This window comes from Pseudochaenichthys georgianus, chromosome 7 (assembly GCF_902827115.2).
Source record: "Pseudochaenichthys georgianus chromosome 7, fPseGeo1.2, whole genome shotgun sequence".
Lineage (NCBI taxonomy): Eukaryota > Metazoa > Chordata > Actinopteri > Perciformes > Channichthyidae > Pseudochaenichthys > Pseudochaenichthys georgianus.
The window spans coordinates 8,500,543-8,516,828 of record NC_047509.1 but is presented as its reverse complement, the minus strand read 5'-3'; the positions used below and the strand labels follow the sequence as shown (position 1 = coordinate 8,516,828).

Below are 16,286 nucleotides of genomic sequence, written 5' to 3'. Positions count from 1 at the left end.
TTGTCAGCCAGTCAGTGACCAGGCTAGAATCTTTAGCTGCAAAAACGTAAGGCATTTAGCTAATCATTTAGCGTTTTACTTTTTTTTGGTCAAGAACGTCAGTCAGATTGGGTGACGATTAGAAAGGGGGTCGAAAGGTAATTTTAGTAGAAGATCAATTTATATTCCTATAGTACTACTGACGACTTGTGAGGATAACTTGTAATTAGAACTGAAAACAGATACATTTATTAAACTGTATTATGGAACTTCTGTTTTTTTATTATCATTCATACCACTTTTATTGCCAGATAGAGGGTTCCGATCATAAAACACAGAGACCATACAGCCATACCATATTGAATTGAAAAATACAAATCAGAATTCTTCAATGTTGACATGACAATGATAAATTAGTCTGGATATTGAGAAACAATAGAAAAACATGTCTTAAAACAACTCTCTTCCCTTCTACTCTAGGAGAGGCAACAGATCAGACTAATATTCATATGTTTAAAAGAATAAGTATTTTAAACTTACATGGTGGACCAGAGTCTATGGTGTGATGATTAAGTGACAAAAAAGTATCAAATTATATGTATTCTGCATAATTGGGGGGGGCGACGATACAAATTTAAATTTGGGACACTGCTGGTTATATCCGGGACAATACAAAGTAGAATTCGGGACAGTTGTGGGACACTGAGGAAAAAGTTAATTTTGAGCCCTGGTGGGGAGGTGGGACAGGAGTCTCTCTCTCTCTTACAACCTATTTAACTAAACCCACACAATGAAAGTACACTATTACTGTAATATTTACATTTACCTATCTTCAAATGGATCCTTGTTGTTGTTGTTGCTGTATTCTCCAGGTTCTGATGCTCCATCTCCACTCTTGCTAGTGCTACAAGTCTGCTGTGCAGAGCTGGTAATCAGATAATAAGCCTGTTGAACAGGAGAAAAGAATGAAGCAGAGGGAAAGTTGCTGCCGTTTGTGTGGTTGTCCTAGCCAGAATTTATTAAACACATTAATAAATTCACTTACAAATTATATCCGTTCTCTATTTATCTAATCATTCTCTGGTTTGACGCCACATGTATCTCTGCGTTGTGTTGTGTGGTCGAATGAATATGACTTCCTTCTTGCCAACCAGCTTTATTATCTGTGCAAACAGAATATAAGGAAATGGCTTCACCATCGTTCTACCTCAATACTTCTCCTCAGTGAGGCCTGAAGCTAACTGAGAATGTAAAAATATATTTAGCCAATCAAAATAACTATGTCTGACATATTTCATTTTCTATTAAAAGATGGACATAAATCCACATGCCATATTATGACTTTCATGAAGGATTAAAGCCTTTTTCATTTACAGTATATAATACAGTGATAACAGATAACCAGTGTTGGGACTAACGCGTTACAAGTAACGCGTTACTGTAACGCCGTTATTTTTGGCAGTAACTAGTACTCTAACGCATTACTTTTTAAATTCAGTAACTCAGTTACCGTTACTACATGGTGCGTTACTCCGTTAGTTTTTTTTATATAGTCAACAGCCAGGTGAACAGAGATGAGAACTGTACTTAAGTACAGTACTTGAGTAAATGTACTTAGATACTTCCTGTGTCACATACGGAGACGGGCTGTGGGCGTGTTTGTGTTGTTTACTAACAAGACTGTCATGGCGGGGGCGGAGCTCAAGTCTAGTTTCTCCACCTGGAGATATTCTCACTATTTCACTTTTGTCGAGCACAAAGAAAAGAACGTTTTAGTTAAATGTAAGTTGTGTCCTGGCGGGTCAAAGAGCCTATCTACTGCACAAACCAGTCATTCAAATTTCTTAAAACATCTGCAGAAACAACATGCTGGGACGAAGCTAGTAGCTAAGACCACAGAGACTCAGCCGACGCCACTCCACCTCCACCTGCACCTAAGCAACAGCGGCTGGATTTTAACCAAGGGACTGCTAGCCAGGGAAAAGTCGATGAAGCCATTGCACGGTATGTTGTAGAACACATGCAGGCTATTGCTACAGTGGAGTCACCCGCTTTCAGGGAGCTAGTTAGCATGATAGCATGTCCGGGCGGCACACGGCATATGGGACGGAAAACTTTTTCCAACTACCTGGAGAAAGAATATACAAAAATGTAAAGCCAGCTAATATCGATGCTATCCAGATTGCATATAATGCATGTCAAGTTGATCAATAGATTGTATTATTCTCCAATGCAATAACAGTACTGACATGAAGGCTATAAGGGCATTAATATAATGGGAGCCTTTTTTTAAAGTAACTAAAACGTTACTTTTCACAGTAACGCATTACTTTTTGGTGTAAGTAATCAGTAAAGTAACTGAGTTACTTTTGAAATGAAGTAACTAGTAATGGTAACTAGTTACTGGTTTTCAGTAACTAGCACAACACTGCAGATAACACACACAACCCGACTGTACTCACTTTAACATGGCTGTTGTACAGGCACAATATTAGCATAGCATTAGCGCTTTATCTTTTAAATAATATGAACAATTATGACCTCAGACCAGCATTTCACATATTTATACAAACAGAATAAACTTCAAATGTAAGCCAGACTAGTGCACGGGACTCATACACATAGTAGAGCTACATTATTTAGGGAGCAACAGCCTGGGTTAAAGAAGCTAGCGGACGCCATTAGCCATTAGCCACACGCTAGTGGCGTAGCTCACAGAATGACATTAAAGTTAACTACACATAAAACAGTTCCAAAGACACTTCTTAGATCGAAATATGACATAATCTGTGTACACACTACTAACCTGTTGAACAGGAGAAATGAATGAAGCAGAGGGAAAGTTGCTGCCATGTGTCGTCTTCTTCTTCTTCTTCTTCTTCTTCTTCTTCTTCTTCTTCTTCTTCTTCTTCTTCTTCTTCTTCTTCTTCTTCTCTCGGACCATACCGTTTCTCTCATAGACATATAAAGAGTAGACGCCGCATTGGCTGCTGGGGCGCAAGAAATACGGCCGCCATCTTGGACCGGTCATCCTACAGACATTCTACCCATAGACAGCAGAGGTTTCAAGATGCCAGAGCACTGTGCAGCATATTGCTGTGCAAATCGGCGGACGATTGCGAACAGGGGTCGGGGGATTACTTTTCACAAGTAAGATTCAACATTATAATTGGTTGTATTTTGTAAATAGAATATTATTGTACTGTATTGATGTCCGCCAGCGAAATCGTAGCCAGCAAACATTATGTTCATGGCCAACTGAGACTTTATAAATCGCTGCTGTAACAAGTGAATGTCCCCGTTGTGGGATGAATACAGTAAAATCTAATCTAATCTATCTAGGAAGAAGAAGGAAGAAAATAAGCTTGACCTCCTTCTTAAAATGTTTTTGTGTTGACTCTCAAATCTCCCGTTTTTATTTTGAAGGTTTCCCAAAGACAAAGATATGAGAAAGAAGTGGGAAGTTGCTTTGAGGAGGGAAGGGTTCACTGCAAGCGAGTCATCCGTGATTTGCAGTGAGCATTGTAAGCAGGACGAGTTTGACAGGACAGATTGTCTGACTCAGAGATGGTGTTATTCCCTCCATCTTCAGCTTCCCGGTTCACCTCCAAAGAGTAGGTGTATCATCATACGGTTATTAGCATTCATAAATGTAAATATTCTATTCTCAATAACGTGTGTGTGTGTGTGTGTGTGTGTGTGTGTGTGTGTGTGTGTGTGTGTGTGTGTGTGTGTGTGTGTGTGTGTGTGTGTGTGTGTGTGTGTGTGTGTGTGTGTGTGTGTGTGTGTGTGTGTGTGTGTGTGTGTGTGTGTGTGTGTGTGTGTGCTTTTTCATTTTAGCCAGAAAAGGGCAGGACTACGTCTCCTTCCAGAAAAGCTGAAGAGAGCCTGTCTGTGGCCCCTCAGGACGACCCAGAAGCTTCAACCTCACACTCACAACCTCAGCCTAATGATGTGAGTATTTCTATTTTCAACATCATTCATAATGCTCCTAGACAAAGTCAAATCTCTCTTGTTTGCTGCCACTCATATTAAACACACTCACAAATAAACACATACACACACAATTGAAGACATGTTGAACATGCATTCCTGGCACGCGCGCACACACACACACACACACACACACACACACACACACACACACACACACACACACACACACACACACACACACACACACACACACACACACACACACACACACACACACACACACACACACACACACACACGCATGATGCTGGCAGTGGCTTTGACAGGTGATGACTATAAGAAAGAATGTGGGCCATACTCTAGTTGTGTCAAAGTGTTGTGTGTGAAGTGAAACATCACTCAAACCATGTTCATCCCTCTTATAGGATCATAGCTATGTCTCGCCTGCTTCTCCTACTGCTCTTAAGGCCAGACTCAATGAAGCTTTAGCAAGAGTGGAGAGTCTCGAGCGAGAGAGGAAGAATGCCATGGCTAGAGAAAAGAGGGCAGAGACCACAGTGAGGAGTCTTTTGGGGGATTTGAGGGAAAAGAACCTCATTAATGAAGAACTCAAAGAGGCTTGATTTCTACTCAGGGAAGATGAAAGTAGCACTTTGAGATTCATGTACATCTTACTCTTACACTCTTTATTAAACTCCTTTGTTATTATATGAAGGGGACTTATTCATTTTTTCTCATACAATTTCAGATCTTCAAATAGACTTGAAGGCAAAGCAGGGCCATGAGTACTCAAAGGACCACAGAGAGCTTGCCCTCACACTCCATCTACATGGTCCAAAGGCATACAAATACCTCAGAGAGACTACAACAAAAAGGTAGTCTTAATGTTGTTCAATTTCATTTTTGGAAATTACGGTTGCAAGTACGTTAAATAGCTACTTCTCAATTTTTTTACAGGTGGCTGTGTTCGGTGGATAGCAAGCCTGGCCTGAACAAGATGATGCTGGATATGCTGGAGAGAAGATGCCAGGAAGACCAGGCTGAACATGGATGTGTTTCACTCATGTTGGATGACATGGCCATCAGAAAACATGTGCAATATAATCCACATAACCAGTCAATGTCTGCTTTTGTAGACATGGGTGATGGAAACAATGAGACCGATGCTGCTACTGAGGCTCTTGTGTTCATGGTGGTTGGCCTACACGGACATTGGAAGGCTCCCATTGCATATTACCTGACGAAGTCTTTGTCACCTGAAACACAAAGGGTCCTAATCTAAATCTAAAATCTAATCTAATCTATCTAGGAAGAAGAAGGAAGAAAATAAGCTTGACCTCCTTCTTAAAATGTTTTTGTGTTGACTCTCAAATCTCCCGTTTTTATTTTGATGGTTTCCCAAAGACAAAGATATGAGAAAGAGGTTCTCAGTCATGCTTTGGAGGAGCCGCATGCACGGGGCATTCGGGTGTCATGAGCAACTTTGTGTAAATATGGTTTGGGCGGGGTGGTGTCATGTTCTTGTGTTTAACTTGAACATTTACATTTTTTATATAGATGTAGAAGTACATTTTCATTTTTTATGACATAGATATTCATTTTTACTGATATATAACTTCTGTCTATGTATAATGTATTATTGTTTCTTCATTTTTCAACTTATTAAAATAGCTGAGTATAGGCCTACACAATATGCTTCTCTATCATATAGACCATTAGTGTTTTTTTATGTGTGTGTGTGTATATATTATATATCGTGTGTCTTTTGCAAAATACCTATCATACATAACATAGGCTATCAAATACCAGAATATTATATTGCTGTTAAGCCTACTATGAATATTAAAATACGCCGAATCATGTGTCCGGTATCATGCCTACATATATGACGTTTGCAGAAACCCCCCCCCCCCCCCCCGTGAAAATCAGTTTTGTATTCAGCGAGTTATGATTGATAAAATGCGCTGACACTTCATTGCGCCTGCCAGACAGATTACACTGAGTGGAGCGGGTGACCGGTCCAAGATGGCGGCCCCACGGCTCGTCAGCGCCAATAGGCAGCAGCGGTCGATGCGGCGTCTACTCTTTATATGTCTATGGTTTCTCTAACGCTAAACCGGAAGTGAGGATAAGAACGGCGAATTTAAAGATAACAATACCATTAGCACTCCTAGTGGTGACTTTATGAACTGCAAACAAATTATAACATTATAAAATGCCTTTAAGGCAGCACACGGTTTGAAGCGCTGCACATTATTTAAACTAACGTTACACACGGCAACGACATTAACTGCAAACAGTCGTGACTTGTGTGAAGTGTAACATTAAACAATATATTAACATATTAAATACAACATTTATGACACCACTCGTTCCACTCAGTAACCCTCTTTCCAGCGCTGAGATAGGCTACAGTCATACCAAGAAATGGCTTAGCCCCCACCATGAAAAATGATGTTAAAGTAAGCAAAATAAAGTCCACCAACTCGCGGAGTAAATTGCACAGACAGCAGTTAGTAAGATTGATTTCAGTAGCCACTTGTCTGGAAATACCGAAGACTAGAAACGGTTTTGAAAACTTTTGTCACGTAGTGATTGTCTTCTCAATAGAACATCTTTGATAATGTCTTCTGGCCAATCAGAATCAAGATAACGGCGTGGTGTTGTTGCAGGAAGTCCCGACGGAGAATATGTTTGCTGTAGTACATCTATATATACATCGATACAACATTACCTGTTGATAGAAATCAACACGTAATGAAATAAGACCCCACGGTTTGATGATTGATAGGTGTGTGGGCTGTCACACAGAACAATGTTACAATAAACATACATACGTATGTTAAATGGATATATCCGCCTTCTTTCATTTATCTTTCCATTCCCACAACAATATACATAAAGAAATGGCATATTTTGGACATAGTTCGAATGGTGATTAATCATGATTAATTAATTTTTAAGCTGTGATTAATCTGATTAAAAATTGTAATCGTTTGACAGCCCTAATATATATATATATGAAAACAAGAGGGACATAATATCACAAAACAATTAATGATGATGATTATTTCAGCCATATGTATAATAGTGTTAATATCTATGAGATTTAAAGTAATAATAATAATTCCCTGCAAAAGCACTAATAATAATACAATAATATAGCAAAAATAGCAATTCGATATATAGTACAAATCAATCATTGTCATGTGAAGCAAGGAGTGGTTGCCACAAGCGGGGCTAGTAACTGCACAACATCAATGACAGAGACCATTGTTTAAACAAAGTAATTTATTTAAGAAAATTTCACTCGAATACTACAACATAAAAACATAGGTACACACATATATACACGGCACACTAGAAAAATGTGCAAAGTAGTAGTTTTAAAAAAGGCAATTAGTGTGAGTTCAAAGGCCAAAGAACAGCCTGTGGGGAGCCGCTGCGAGACATGTGTCCGTGACAACATCAGACAACATTCAATGTTGCCATGAATGACAGTATATTCTGGATGACGTCCAAGATCTCCTCTACGACCAGCAAGAGGTCAGCCTGCGGTGAGTTGCTCCATGTCCTCATCGCTGAGCAGGTGCTGGTTTCGAGGTACGGTGACCCTCTTTGGCTCCTCCTGAGCATCCTCTCCTGCATCAGCTCTATACCCTCTCTCTCTGGCTCCTCCTGAGCATCCTCTCCTGCATCAGCTCCTCTCTCTCTGGCTCCTCCTGAGCATCCTCTCCTGCATCAGCTCTACCCTCTCTCTCTGGCTCCTCCTGAGCATCCTCTCCTGCATCAGCTCTACCCTCTCTGTCTCTGGCTCCTCCTGAGCATCCTCTACTCTGCATCAGCTCTACTCTCTCTCTCTGGCTCCTCCTGAGCATCCTCTCATGCATCAGCTCTACCCTCTCTCTCTGGCTCCTCCTGAGCAACATCTCCTGCATCAGCTCTACCCTCTCTGTCTGGCTCCTCCTGAGCATCCTCTACTCTGCATCAGCTCTACTCTCTCTCTCTGACTCCTCCTGAGCATCCTCTCCTGCATCAGCTCTACCCTCTCTGTCTGGCTCCTCCTGAGCATCCTCTCCTGCATCAGCTCTACCCTCTCTGTCTGGCTCCTCCTGAGCATCTCCTTGTTCTCCACCAAAGAGGCTCTGCATGGCAGAAGTGGTCTGGCCCTGCCGTTCCAGGCAACCTTGGACAAAAAGTTGTATGGGACTCTGGTGTCTTTCGGTCCTCAACCCATGATTGTTCCACTGCTCCAAAAACCCCGTAGGTAATGGTTTATGTGCGGGAGATAGACATAATGCAGGGCCCACATTTGCATTTCATTGTCTCTATTATGCCTTCACTCTCCAGGAAGTTGAAGAGGTCGTAATAGACATTGCTCACACCTCGCCACAGGTCACCCCAGAGCCGTTCTATTCTCTGGTTGTGGGTGCTTCTTCCACGGAGAGCACTGCCTCTGTGAGAGCATCTGAAGATGCTCATCAATAGGCAGACAGAGTTGTTTTCGTCCCCATGGTCGGTTCTGACCCTCGAGGGCATGTTTATTCAATTAAATGTCAAACTGTATCACAAAATCCTCTCATACGCTAAGGGTCTGACAGGCTTGTGGTGGGGGAGGGGTAGAACATGAACAAAATTGAAAAAAGGTGTGTGGCGCTCCGAGACTTTGAGAGTGTGTTGCTTAACTTGTGTGGAACCCGCGTGCAAAATTTGGGGACCCTGCGACCTTCGACAAGGTCAAAATCGAGGTCAGAGGTCAAATTTGCATGTCGACAGTACCCTCGACGGTACAAAGGAATGTCCGACGGCTTTGAGCTTGGTCTTGTTGGATCCGGCTCGGAAAGTACATGCAGATTGATGCCTCTGGTCCAACTAAATGTCAAAGGTTACACCTTAAAATGTAACAAAACCTTCCCTTAAGGCCTTTTGAGATGCAACTGCTGCATGAGTTTTTAAAGGACTTTGGAAAGGGCTAAAGAGATAATTTTTCACAGGGCATTGTTTTTGCCTTAATGATGGACAAAAAACAAGAATATACCTGAATAGGGGGACACAATCATATTTGGACCTCATACTTGTGACGGATAGTTTAGTTAAATCGTGTGAATGGTATGTAAAAAGTGACTGTCCCATAGGAAGTGATCATTACCCAGTAACATCACACTTGTGTAAATGGATGGAGAAGATGATAGTGTATAGACTATCACATGTCTTAGAACAAAGAGGGTTACTGAGTGGAACGAGTGGTGTCATAAATGTTGTATTTAATATGTTAATATATTGTTTAATGTTACACTTCACACAAGTCACGACTGTTTGCAGTTAATGTCGTTGCCGTGTGTAACGTTAGTTTATATAATGTGCAGCGCTTCAAACAGTGTGCCGCCTTAAAGGCATTTTATAATGTTATAATTTGTTTACAGTTCATAAAGTCACCACTAGGAGTGCTAATGGTATTGTTATCTTTAAATTCGCCGTTCTTAGCCTCACTTCCGGTTTAGCGTTAGAGAAACGGTCTGAGAGAAGAAGAAGAAGAAGACCACAGACGACAGACACATGGCAGCAACTTTCCCTCTGCTTCATTCATTTCTCCTGTTCAACAGGTTAGTAGTGTGTACACAGATTATGTCATATTTCGATCTAAGAAGTGTCTTTGAAACTGTTTTATCTATAGTGAACTTTAATGTCATTCTGTGAGCTACGCCACTAGCGTGTGGCTAATAGCTAATGGCGTCCGCTAGCTTCTTTAACACAGGCTGTTGCTCACTGGATAATGTAGCTCTACTATGTGTATGAGTCTCGTGCACTAGTCTGGCTTACATTTCAAGTTTATTCTGTTTGTATAAGTATGTGAAATGCTGGTCTGAGGTCATCATTGTTCATATTATTTAAAAGCTAAAGCGCTAATGCAATGCTAATATTGTGCCTGTACAACAGCCATGTTAAAGTGAGTACAGTCGGGTTGTGTGTGTTATCTGTTATCACTGTATTATACACTGTAAATGAAAAAGGCTTTAATCCCTCACGAAAGTCATAATATGGCATGTGGATTTATGTCCATTTTTGAATAGAAAACGAAATATGTCAGACAGTTATTTTGATTGGCTAAATGTATTTTTACTTTCTCAGTTAGCTTCAGGCCTCACTGAGGAGAAGTATTATGAGGTAGAACGATGGTGAAGCCATTTCCTTATATTCTGTTTGCACAGATAATAAAGCTGGTTGGCAAGAAGGAAGTCATATTCATTCGACCACACAACACAACGCAGAGATACATAAATAGAGAAAACGGATATAAGTTGTAAGTGAATTTATTAATGTGTTTAATTAGGGCTGTGCGATTATGGTAAAAATCATAATCACGATTATTTGGGTCAATAATTGATATCACGATTATTTGGACGATTATTCATTGACCATTTATTGAACTTTAAAACAAATAATATTTTACCAATAAACAAGATTAACAAATATGTTGGAGCGCACTTCCAAAACCATACTAAACATATATTATTAATATGATAAATAAAAATAAATTGGACCAAAATAAATTAAATCAAATATGATGCAGTGCACTGTCACAACCTACTGAAAACTCCTTAACATATAGCCAACATGTTGGTGAAACATATTCAACATATTCCACTCAGTTAAACGTTGAAGGCTGGCCAACCGTCATGGTCCAGAAGTAACAGGAAATAAATGTTGAACTACAATTTAAGACCAAATAAAAATGTTTAGACCACCATGGCAAATGCTGGTAGGGCTGCTCGTGTCATCTCTTAAAGATTTTTTGCCAGAAACACCAGCCTGTTGACATGGTCTGGTTTCAGAGATGAGCGCAGGCAGGTGACAAGCCACCTGTACTGAAGACCCTCAGCCACGCCCCGACACATGGGGTGACGCCGGCCAATCACAAAGCTTTGATGCGTTCAAGACTTCAAGTGCATTATTCTGGCACAGGAAGATTATGTTACAGGACATTAACGATAAAACAGAATGTTGTTCTATTTTTAGACACATCTCGCGATCGACTGGTTGGGCACCCCTGGGCTAGACCATAGGTCTGTTGTGGTAGCACAATCGTCGCAAACCATAATCGTAATCGCGATTAAAATACGATTAATTGCACAGCCCTATGTTTAATAAATTCTGGCTAGGACAACCACACAAACGGCAGCAACTTTCCCTCTGCTTCATTCTTTTCTCCTGTTCAACAGGCTTATTATCTGATTACCAGCTCTGCACAGCAGACTTGTAGCACTAGCAGCAGTGGAGATGGAGCATCAGAACCTGGAGAATACAGCAACAACAACAAGGATCCATTTGAAGATAGGTAAATGTAAATATTACAGTAATAGTGTACTTTCATTGTGTGGGTTTAGTTAAATAGTTTGTAAGAGAGAGAGAGACTCCTGTCCCACCTCCCCATCAGGGCTCAAAATTAACTTGTTTCCTCAGTGTCCCACAACTGTCCCGAATTCTACTTTGTATTGTCCCGGATATAACCAGCAGTGTCCCAAATTTAAATTTGTATCGTCGCCCCCCCAATTATGCAGAATACATATAATTTGATACTTTTTTGTCACTTAATCATCACACCATAGACTCTGGTCCACCATGTAAGTTTAAAATACTTATTCTTTTAAACATATGAATATTAGTCTGATCTGTTGCCTCTCCTAGAGTAGAAGGGAAGAGAGTTGATTTAAGACATGTTTTTCTATTGTTTCTCAATATCCAGACTAATTTGTCATTGTCATGTCAACATTGAAGAATTCTGATTTGTATTTTTCAATTCAATATGGTATGGCTGTATGGTCTCTGTGTTTTATGATCGGAACCCTCTATCTGGCAATAAAAGTTGCTAGCATTAGTTAGCACTAACATTGGCACTTAAGACAACTAATTTACCACAATGGAAGACGGTGCATCATGACCAGGACTTGGGATGTTTTCGTTTCGGGAGTCGGCAGAATTGGGGCTTGCAACAGGGGGCTGTTTATTCAACCACCTCAGCATTTCTTTCTTCTGTTTATAACTGTCGTGAGCGTTGCATTAGCGTGAGTCTAGCAGCAGTCAGCAGCAGAGTGGATGACGTAGAATGCATTCTATGATTTGACAGCCCAATGACTTTGCAAATAACACCCATTTTGAAGTTTACTTTAAAAAAAAAAAATTCACTGTCCCGAAATAGTCCCAGACAAAATAGATTTGTGTCCCAGTAGGAATTTGTATGGACATCGGGACATCGTTAATTGCGAGCCCTGCTCCCCATTTTATTTTGAGTTGTGCATTGTTATTTGTGCTTGAGAAACATTCCACTTGAACTTTATATTTTAATGAACTTAGTAGTAAATATTGTCCTATATTTCTTTCCGATTTCACAGCTGCCTGGGCCTAGCAGCAAGAACCTCCACCTGTGCCTGCACCCAGGTCAAGATCTACCGTGGCTCAACGGCCTTCACCAGAGCCACCACCACCAAGGACCAGCAGCCTCCATCTCCATCTGTGCCTGCCACAAGATTAAGATACACCTCGGTACAAAGGCCTCCACCACAGCCATCACGATCAATCCAGCCAGCAAAGAAGTCTCGCCTAGCACACCTCCCTCCCGCCGACACAGCCACCAGCAGCCCATGCACCAGGGCTCTCGACTAACTTTTTTCCCCATCCTCCCGGAACAGTCCCGAAATACAATATAAGCCGTCCCGAAATTAATGTGGACCGTCCCGAATTTAAAATGTTAGTTTTTCTACATTATCATGAGTTAAAATCATCAAAGTGACCTTTAACATAAATAAAACATCATACAAATCATTAGATGATAATTCATGAACCTTTTTATTTTAGTAAATCGTTCAATCACATAAACAAAGGCCAAATATATTTAAACAAACACACAAATGAGAAAATTACTCATCCAATTAACAAAAAAATTCAACACTGTCCTGAAGACAGAACCCAGAGTAACCACTAACCAGGATGACAGTCTGTAACACAGTCAGGAGACCTTTACCAACGGCCCCGCCCCCTCGCACCCAGACGGGAGAGAGAGATCTCGTCTAGATTGGAAAGCTCAAAAATACATCATAGACGCATGTTGTAGTCTTATTGCATATTAGAAACGGAGTTGGTGAAACTAAAACTGCGATATAATGTGTATGTAGCAATAATACATATGACATATATTTGTCTCCAGTACCGATAAAAAGTCTGATAACGTCGGAGCTTAACGTTACCACTGTCTTTAATAATTCCGGCCCGGGGCCCGTTTAATACCGGGGCTCGGTACCCATCCCTACACGGGGAGAGGCAGCATATTGCTAAGGACTAAATGTGATGGAGAGTTCTCTTCTCAGCCTTATTAGGGGATGAAGAGGAGTAAGTAAATAAAGAGGCCGGCGCTCCAGGGTCTGGTTCTGCTGTGCGTTTTTGTGATGTAACGGTAAAACTTTTCAGAATTCCTCCACGGGATGCCATTGTCATTGTACATCACTCAACCCGCGAACAGAACATAGCTAGACCCGCACATTTGCGGGCACAGCCAGCTGTAGCTACATGTGTGTATTTCGAGGGTTTCTGAATGTTTTGTGCGTGTGTGTTTATCATGGTGTTTATGTTGACAAGGAGGTTTAATAACTGTGTGCTACACAAAACGTGCAGTCGGTTTCATTTTCATCGCCGTTTGTAGTAGAGTTAGCAGGGTATTTTTATTTGAACTCGTCCCAAAATTATTTTTTATCCTCCCCGACACTATTTTTCTACGACGGGACGTCCTTATGCTCGAGCCCTGCCATGCACCATCACCCCCACCTACACAGCAGCCAGACCCACTGTCTTGGAAGACAGACAAAGACCATGGCACAGCTCCCCCGTCTTTACATTTATAATGAATAGTTGGTTGAGAAAGTTCTGATATTGTCAGGGTTCGTACGGTCATTAAAAACATGGAAAAGTCATGGAATGCAATATGCAGCTCTGCACAGCGGACTTGTAGCACTAGCAGCAGTGGAGGTGGAGCATCAGAACCTGGAGAATACAGCAACAAGGATCCATTTGATGATAGGTAAATATTACAGTAATAGTGTACTTTCATTGTGTGGGTGTAACATAGTTAAATAGAGAGAGAGGGGAGAAACATTCCACTTGAACTTTATATTTTAATGAACTTAGTAGTAATTATTGTCCTATATTTATTTCCCATTTCACAGCTGCCTGCGCCTAGCAGCAAGAACCTCCATCTGTGCCTGCACCCAGGTCAAGATCTACCGTGGCTCAAGGGCCTTCACCAGAGCCATCACCACCAAGGACCAGAGGACCAGCATCACTACAGCAGCCTCCACCTCCATCTGTGCCTGCCACAAGATTAAGATACACCTCGGTACAAAGGCTTCCACCACAGCCAGCAAAGAAGTCTCGCCTAGCACACTTCCCTCCCGCTGCCACAGCCACCAGCAGCCCATGCACCATCACCTACACAGCAGCCAGACCCACTGTCTTGGAAGACAGACAAAGACCATGGCACTGCTCCCCCTGTCTTTACATTTATAATGAATAGTTGGTTGAGAAAGTTCTGATATTGTCAGGGTTCGTACGGTCATTAAAAACCTGGAAAAGTCATGGAATGCAATATTTTTCCCAATGTTTTGGAAAAGTCATGGAAATATAACTAAAGTTGCATCAAATATAATTGATGTGTTATCTAATCGCCGAAATAGTAATACTATAATGATAATAAATACTGTATCGTATAATGAAATGTAAAATGGCAACTGTGGCAGTATTTAGCTGGTGAGAGATGTTTACAATCACGCCCTCTAGTCTATAGGAGCTACTATTTGATATAAAGATGCCAGGGAAGTGCAGTTTCAACAATGTATGGCTTCTAAAGAATAAGTACCAATTGTGGTTATCAAAAGACATTGACCCAAGACGTGCTAAATGCAAACTGTGTTGTAACATATTCAATATTTAGAATATGGGCGAGGCAGCGCATGCTAGCCACATGAATGAGTCATTTTTTTGGTCGTGGAAAAGTCATTTAAAATCAGTGGTGAAAAAGAATGAACCCTGTATTGTAATTATTGAGATGTTACTGTTTCTTAAGTTAACATAAATAGTTGGTTAAAAAAAAAAGTTGTAATGCTCAATTTGTATTTGTACACATCACATGAACCTCAGTATGGAATATGAAGTCATGAATCAGTCCTGATGTAACTTTTCTGTGGTGAAAGTAGAGTGATGGAACTATTTTACTCCAAATTCTAATTTACACATTTTCATTTTAGACATGAACAACACATTTATATAGGCCTATAGTGTTCATATATTTCACTACTTTTGTGAACCAAAAACGTTGGTAAACCAAATCACCAAAATAAAATGGATGACATGAGTACATCTGTGTTTTCACAAGTTTTTAAGTTTTCCAAAAATCTGATTTCTAAGCTAAGTATCTCATAAGACAGTGCTCTAAGGTGAGTGACATTGCATTTCTAGCAAGACCAGAGACTGAACATTTTGATATGTTACACCATGCCATGCTATAAGAAGTACTTTTAAAAGGTGATTTAAGGAGACAAATACCCTTCACTTCAGTAAAATAAGGTAAGGCTATTTTATTTTAAAAGACAATGAAGGCAGGTTATATTGGTTGATATATTTATTATATTGAAAGCCAAATTAATACATAGTCCCCTGAAGCTGGAATAATGTACAATTTCCAGCCTCACAATGTCAGGAACTTTTCATCTACAGATTGCTTTGGTCTGGTTTTGCTCTTCACTGATTGGTTACTGAGACTTTGAACTTAAACGGACCTCCCCGTTTATAAAACGGACCTCCCCGTTTATTCGCGCGTAGTTTCGCGCGAATAAACGGACCTCCCCGTTAATCCGCGCGAATAAACGCGCGAATTGTGACGCAAAGGGCGTTCCATACACATGCAGTCTGGGTGTCTGCGGGAGGGGCGGGCCTGACGTCAGTCTTTATATGAGTCAGAAAACCAGAGAACTCCAGAGTGTAACATGACATCTGTGCACGTAAAGACAAGTTATGAGCGTGCATTTTGTTTGCAAGTGCACATCCATATTCATACACAGCTTTATTGTAGGGGTGATATCTCTCCCTCAGCCCACACTTTTCAAGGAAAGACGGGTTACACAACAGACAGCTGAAACTGAAGCGAAAATTAATCCTGTCATGGGGCTGAGGATGAGTTTCGATTCGTTTTGGTGAGTTGGCGTTATTATATTACGTTGCTCCCTTAAAATAAGCACCACCAGAACTAGGAAGCACTCAAGGCAGAGTCCTGCACGGGTCTGATTTTCAAGACCCGAATCCGCCCCGCTATATCCGCACATATTGTC

The 16,286-nt window shown here is 40.9% G+C and overlaps 2 long non-coding RNA genes across 4 annotated transcripts; both read left to right on the top strand.

The window, feature by feature from the left end:
• Window positions 1–3,008: 3,008 nt before the first annotated feature.
• LOC139434084 (uncharacterized) lies at window positions 3,009–4,651 on the top strand. Of its 2 annotated transcripts, none has more exons than XR_011643502.1 (3): window positions 3,009–3,129; window positions 3,820–3,933; window positions 4,341–4,651. It is a non-coding gene; the product is annotated as an uncharacterized lncRNA (long non-coding RNA). The 2 variants fall into 2 exon arrangements; XR_011643503.1 differs by lacking the exon at window positions 3,009–3,129 and adding an exon at window positions 3,542–3,593.
• Window positions 4,652–9,423: 4,772 nt separating this feature from the next.
• Window positions 9,424–15,288, top strand: LOC117449334 (uncharacterized). 2 transcript variants are annotated; one of them, XR_004552474.2, is made up of 5 exons: window positions 9,424–9,518; window positions 10,125–10,216; window positions 11,136–11,251; window positions 12,306–13,984; window positions 14,130–15,288. It is a non-coding gene; the product is annotated as an uncharacterized lncRNA (long non-coding RNA). The 2 variants fall into 2 exon arrangements; XR_011643501.1 differs by lacking the exons at window positions 9,424–9,518; window positions 10,125–10,216 and having other exon boundaries at window positions 11,076–11,251.
• Window positions 15,289–16,286: the final 998 nt, after the last annotated feature.